The sequence below is a fragment of the Halyomorpha halys genome, unplaced genomic scaffold (assembly GCF_000696795.3).
Source record: "Halyomorpha halys isolate HHAL.00 unplaced genomic scaffold, Hhal_1.1 Scaffold1244.1, whole genome shotgun sequence".
NCBI lineage: Eukaryota > Metazoa > Arthropoda > Insecta > Hemiptera > Pentatomidae > Halyomorpha > Halyomorpha halys.
In genome coordinates, this window is record NW_027115414.1 from 1 (window position 1) to 6,343 (window position 6,343).

A 6,343-nucleotide genomic window follows, 5' to 3' on the forward strand; every position below is an offset into this window, starting at 1 on the left:
AATTATTTTAAATAAACGAAAGCCTAATATAAGTAAAGGCTTCAAAAAATACTTACGTACTACTATTTATATGCCACTTACAAAATAAAACTTATTATATATTGTTACAATATAAATATAGAGTCTGTGGGATTTAGCTTCACTCAATATATTTTGGATGTTTTATAGATTACAAGATAAGGATATAGGTGGCTTTAAGATATATAGTCAATTTTCTTTAAAGTTTGGACAATGTAGGAGGATGTTGTACAAATCATTATGGAAATGGCTTTTGCAGAATGGACAGAGTTCGTTTGCCTTGAAAGTGATGGTTTTCCTTCCGTGGTGCAGTTTGATGTTCTCCGGGTTTCCTACCTCTTAGTTGGCTGATGCACCTTATTTTTTTTTTTTTAATTTAACCTATATTTTAAATATGCTTCAGGTTTGAGTTGGTTAAAACTGCAGAGTGATCGGTATATGGGGTTAATGTTTGAGTTCAATGCTCTATTGATGTCAGTTGAGAAGTTGTGGTTCACAATCTTTTCAAGAAGATCGCCTTTATGACTCAATATTTAGTTTTCTTGTGACCAATTGAGCTCGATTGTATTCTACATCAGTTTTCTTCATGCTGTTAATGCTTCTTAATTTTATGTAACCTAAACATTTATTTCTTCTTAACATTATGGTATTATTCTTCCATTTCCAACCCTCCTCTGAGTAACCAAGTGTTTCGAAAAGCAGTATTATTTCAAGTTATGCTTGAAATTAATCCTAATTGCTTAAACCGCTCATTGCTGCGATCTGCTGGATACTTTAAATTGAATACCTTTAAATACTAAAATTGAGAAAATCAATATCACGTTTAAAAATTATTCAATTTTTTTTTACCTAAGGAATAAATGACTTTGTTGGACCAATTGTAAGGGTAATTACATAAAAAAATAATAAATATATTTTTATTCGAAAAGTTCTAAGTTATAAATCGATTGTAAAGGGAGTTAAAAAAACAATGTGTACAGTAAAATTAATATAAAAATACTATAGCAACTGTTGAAATTATTCATATATTTAGAGAAAAGTATCATAAAGTTTGTTCCAATGACCACTAATGCTCCTTGCTTTATCACCAATAAAATCATTCATAAAGACCTTAATGTTCCATATGTAACCGATCTAGCCTGAACCAGATATCAATGTTTCCATAATAAGCTTACTTACCACCAAACCCACTAGTTGCGAACCTTGCTTCCTCCCCCATTTCTGAAAATCCTCCGCCTAAAAAGAAAATGGCCTTGAGACCTTCTAACGTTGAAATATTATTAGAGTGCTACCAATGGTTATATAAATCATTATAATCAAACATAAATAAATAAAAAAATAAGTTGACCAACGTTTCACCCCACTTTGCAGGGCTTCGTCAGGGTTAAAAAAAGATCAGGACATCGGTGAAAGTGGGGCGAAACGTCCGTTGACATTAAATAGTTTTTCTACTGTTTTGTACCTTTATTGACCGATACTCGACTATCTTCCTACAATCTACTTCATACGGTCAACTATCTCCTTTCTTTATTTTATTTTTTCTTTCGTAATAAACTTCCCAACCACCAAAACCCACAATTCTAACCTTGCTTCCTATTCCATTCTTGACAATTCGCTGAGGCGTCTGAAAAAAAGATGGTCTCGAGGTCTTCTTAGAATATCATTAGAGTGCTACAACTGGGTAGTTTCTCTACAAACATGTATCGTACCATTCATTATAATCTAGCCTCAAATTTACTTGATGTATTTTTAAGTAAATACAATAGTAAATGTCAATAAACATACTATATTTTATTATTATAATACTTGAGAGTTTGACCTACATAACAAATTGTCGAGCAACGATTTCTTTCCTGGTATGAAGTATCGTTTAGAATCCGCGACCGCTAACAAGATATACATAAGTTATAATTTAGAGTGATTGTCACAGATTACATATAACAAATTGATCCAGATTGTTCCTCAAATTATTTTCTCCTTGCTAGCTCTTGGAGAAAGAGCAAAGAGACTACTCATGAACAAAGAAGGATCTTGGCTAGTGGCGATATTAAACCGCACCTGGGTTACCGACATCCGACCACAAACCCAGTCCTTGCTACCTCTGTGTAGCTAAGTACGTTCCAGAAAGGTCACAAGAAATTGCTTTCTTGTAGCAGTCATCTGGAAGCCGAGGTCGCTGGATAACGTACGGTTACGAGAACCATTAGAAAACCGTTATTGGTAATTCGTTCTGCGACCATCGTGAATCGCAAGGCACAACTCAAGAACATATTCGACACATATTCGAATACGAAGCCGATAACCGAAAACAAAAATAGACATTTTGAGTCCACCATCTCAAGTGCAACTCTCATCCATATTTTTTTCATTGGTAACATAAATCATCGGATGCTTTGTCATTAATTTTTTTTTTAAATGATCATAACCAATTTAATTTTTTTTTCATCAGCTTGTGTAAAGAAAATAGAGAAATATAGGATAAGATTTGGCATATGATATTTGTACCGGCTTTTACGCCAGTCCACTTTAATAATTTTTAACAAAGAGATTCTCTTAGAAGGCCACAAAAAAGGAAAATCGTAGAAGAAATATGTCAAAGAGAAAATTGAAAACTGTTTTAATTGCAGTAGTTCGATGCTTGTGCCTACTGGTATATACCAAAAACTCAAACGCCAGAGAACGATAAAAAAAAAGAAAAAACGCTTTTCAGTTCAAAAAAAAGTTTCATTCTGTTGAATATTTGATTCTGAAAGATTAAAATAGACTGAAACTGAGGTACTTATAAATTACATTTTTTGTTTATAATTTTGTTTGTTTAACACTGAAAATATTAACCTCAAAATTCACTATGTTACTTGCAGTTAACCAGTAAAATTCGCTTACCTAGATGTAGATGAACACAAAAAGCAAATTGAATTTTAGTTATAAAATGTCACCACACTCACAGAATGAGGCCAAAACTGGATGATTAAAATAAATTGCAATAAATCCCACCAAATCCCATTTACCATTCATAGGAAACCCATGACCTCTTGCCCCCCAGTATCCTTTAATAATAACTCACTTATTCGTGTTGAACAGATCCGTTACTTAGGACTACATCTGGACAAACGACTGACATGGAATCCTCATACAAGACTGAAAAGACAGGAAACTGCTTGTCGATTCCGAGTATTACAACATTTACTAGACAAACGGTCTAAACTTCCAATCCATTACAAAAGACTGATCTACATGACTATTATAAGGCTTATTTGTACATAAGGAGTTGAGCTTTGGGGCCCACTAAACCATCGAATCTAATCCTTACAATCCAAATACTTCGTATTTCATCCATTTTTCAGAAAGGATATATAAACTTTTAAATGGAAAGTGGTAAAAAGGATTAGTAAGGAGCCAAAATTCCTGCGCTAAAATGTAAACAAGATGGGCAGAAATACTATTTGTTATCCTTAGAGCATCCGAGTTGTGTTTCTTAATCATCCATGACATTCCCTATGACGGATGGCTCTTCTTCTACTCCAGGATTCATATCTCACATGTGTTAGGTAACTAATGCGGCAGTTATATAAGAACCGGATACATGTAGAAATAACATTAGGGTTGTTCCAAGGAACAGTTTGACATTTAGAAGAGATTTTTGCACATCAAAATCTGTATTAGACATCGGCATGGTAGGTTAGCACTCAAGTAAACATTTTTACTCAACAAGAATTAATTTTGGTGTAATTCCGTTAAATCATCGAATTTCCCTCGTATCTAATCCTTAATTTGATGTAAGTTCATAATGATATGATACACTCTAATAATATTTCTACGTTAGAAGGTCTCGAGGCCATCTTATTTTCAGGCGGAGGATTGTCAGGAATAGAAGAGGAAGCAAGGTTCAAAACTAGTGGGTTTGGGTGGTAAGGAAACTTATTGATATCTGGTTCGGGCTAGATAGGTTTCATATGAAACATTAAGGTCTTTATGAAGGATTTTATTTGTAATAAAATAAGGAACATGGAGGATTTTACGAAGGATTTTGGATTGTAAGGAATGGATTGCAGAGGAATTCGAAGGTATATTGGAGCCCCAAAGCTCAACTCCGTAGGCCTTACTAAACATTAAATAGTTTTTTCTGCTTTTTTGTACCTTTATGGACCACTACCCGGATTAACGTCCTGAAAATTAAAAAATAAATGAAAATTTAATACATAAATTTAATAATTTAATAATCCACTAACGCCGGTTGAACAGATTCGATACTTAGGACTCCATCTTGACAAGAGACTTACTTCGAATCCACACACAAGACTGAAACGACAAGAAACTGCTCGTAAAATCCGATTGCTACAACGCTCCAAACTTCCCATTCACTACAAAAAATTAGTATACACTACGATAATCAGACCAATTTGGACATATGGAATTGAGCTCTGGGGCTCCACCAAACCATCAAATTTCTCCCGCATCCAATCCAAAGTCCTACGTAAAATCCTTGATGCTCCTTATTACGTCACAAATAAACTCATTCACAAAGACCTTAACATCCCATTCGTTGCAGATTTGGCCCAAAAGAGATATGCGTCTTTTCATTCCATACTCCTAGAAGTATATTCCATACGTATATTCCATACACCTTCCAAAAGAAAATGGTCACGAGACCTTCTAATTTAAATTAATGCTTGAAGTACCACCAATGGGTGGTTCCTTCCAAAGATTTTCAAGTGTATATGAAGCATGCAGCATATTTACTTATTGTATTATTTTGTACAGTTGTAAGTTACATTAAATAAATAAATAATAAAAAAGTTAAGTAAATAAAATCACTAGTCACATTTATTCTATTGTGTACAATACATGATAATTTTAATATAGACAACTCCTTCAATTATCTATGACTAGTTTCAGTATAGCTTTGAGCCTGATCTCTGCCCCTAAGATCAAGTTAAACTCTTCATTTTATTAAACATTAAACCACTCATTAACCAGATAGATAGTCTGACCATTCCTCCATCTCAACAAACAATCAGCCCCAATAAAATTCCACCTCCTAAACACGAATACAGATAGAAAGTTTCGACTATTATATCCTTAGAAGCGGCAATAAAAAAGAAAGTCCATCAGCGAAGGAGATGGCATCTTTAGCCTATCCAGGACGACCTCTGGCCCCACCAATTAGGCGCTTCATTGCTTGTTCTCCTTCCCATCTTGGTTCCTGTTGGTTCATCTTGGAGCCTGTGTTGTAGGTACCTCTCTCAGGTACTGGCCTAGATATAACGTAATCCGTTTTAGTTGAAATACTCAGATTTAATTATAAATAAGGGTGTATAAGTAGAAACGAGAGAGCAGGGTTAATCTGGAATGAATAACAGAAAAACTCCCAATATTAATCTGTTTTTTTTATTTGTTGGAGCCCGAACCAGCCTTCTCCACGCTTGTCTATCTTGGGCTACTGCTTTCCAGTTTGCTGCATGCACCCTTAAGTCATATATTAGGTAAAAATAAAAATATGATACAATACTTAGACGATATATATTAGTCTAAGGTTACGACTTTATGCTCCATATGCAATTCTGGGGTTTATGTAATTTTTCACAAGAATAATCCATTCGCCTGCCTAATGGATTTAGATTCATTGATATCTCTCAGTTTAATATAAATTAGATTATATCAATTATAAAATATGAAAATTACCGTTTACGAAAATGTATCGTATATATTAAAAGTAGTAAGTAATTTATTCATGTAGTTGATTATGGAACCATAAGAGTTGGAATTAACCTCTTAAAATTCTTTTAGCTTTAAAGATACCAAACCCCTAAATATGTCATAAGCCTTAAAGACACAAAACCATTAATCTCAGCTTAAGGCCGAATTCCTCTCACAATACACGCGCCTTCCACACGACTAATGTACTATCTGTAAATAAACTACAGGTGTAAATCCTTAGGAGTGTGGTCTTGGCCACTTTTTTGTCCTGCAGTTGTTTTTTTTTTTGTCCCCTCCAGCCTGGAATCATCTCCAGCCACAATGAAAGAGAGAGGTGATGAAAAAACTCCAGTGTGTGCGGCTTTATGAGGTTGCTGCAGCTGTTAGGTCCTTTCTGAATGGGCATCTGATTGCTCAGGTATTATTCGGAATTTAATTCTTGGAACAATCCTTTTTTATTTTTAGCGCAGTAATGAAAAGTAACAACCAAACCTGTATTTATGAACAAAAATATTTAATAAAAAAAAAATAAAAAATTAGAAATGATCAGGACGAGCAGGGTTAGTGAATTAATTTTTATTAATATATTCTTGTTTGAGAGTGGTTTAGTTTATTTAAAAACAAATTT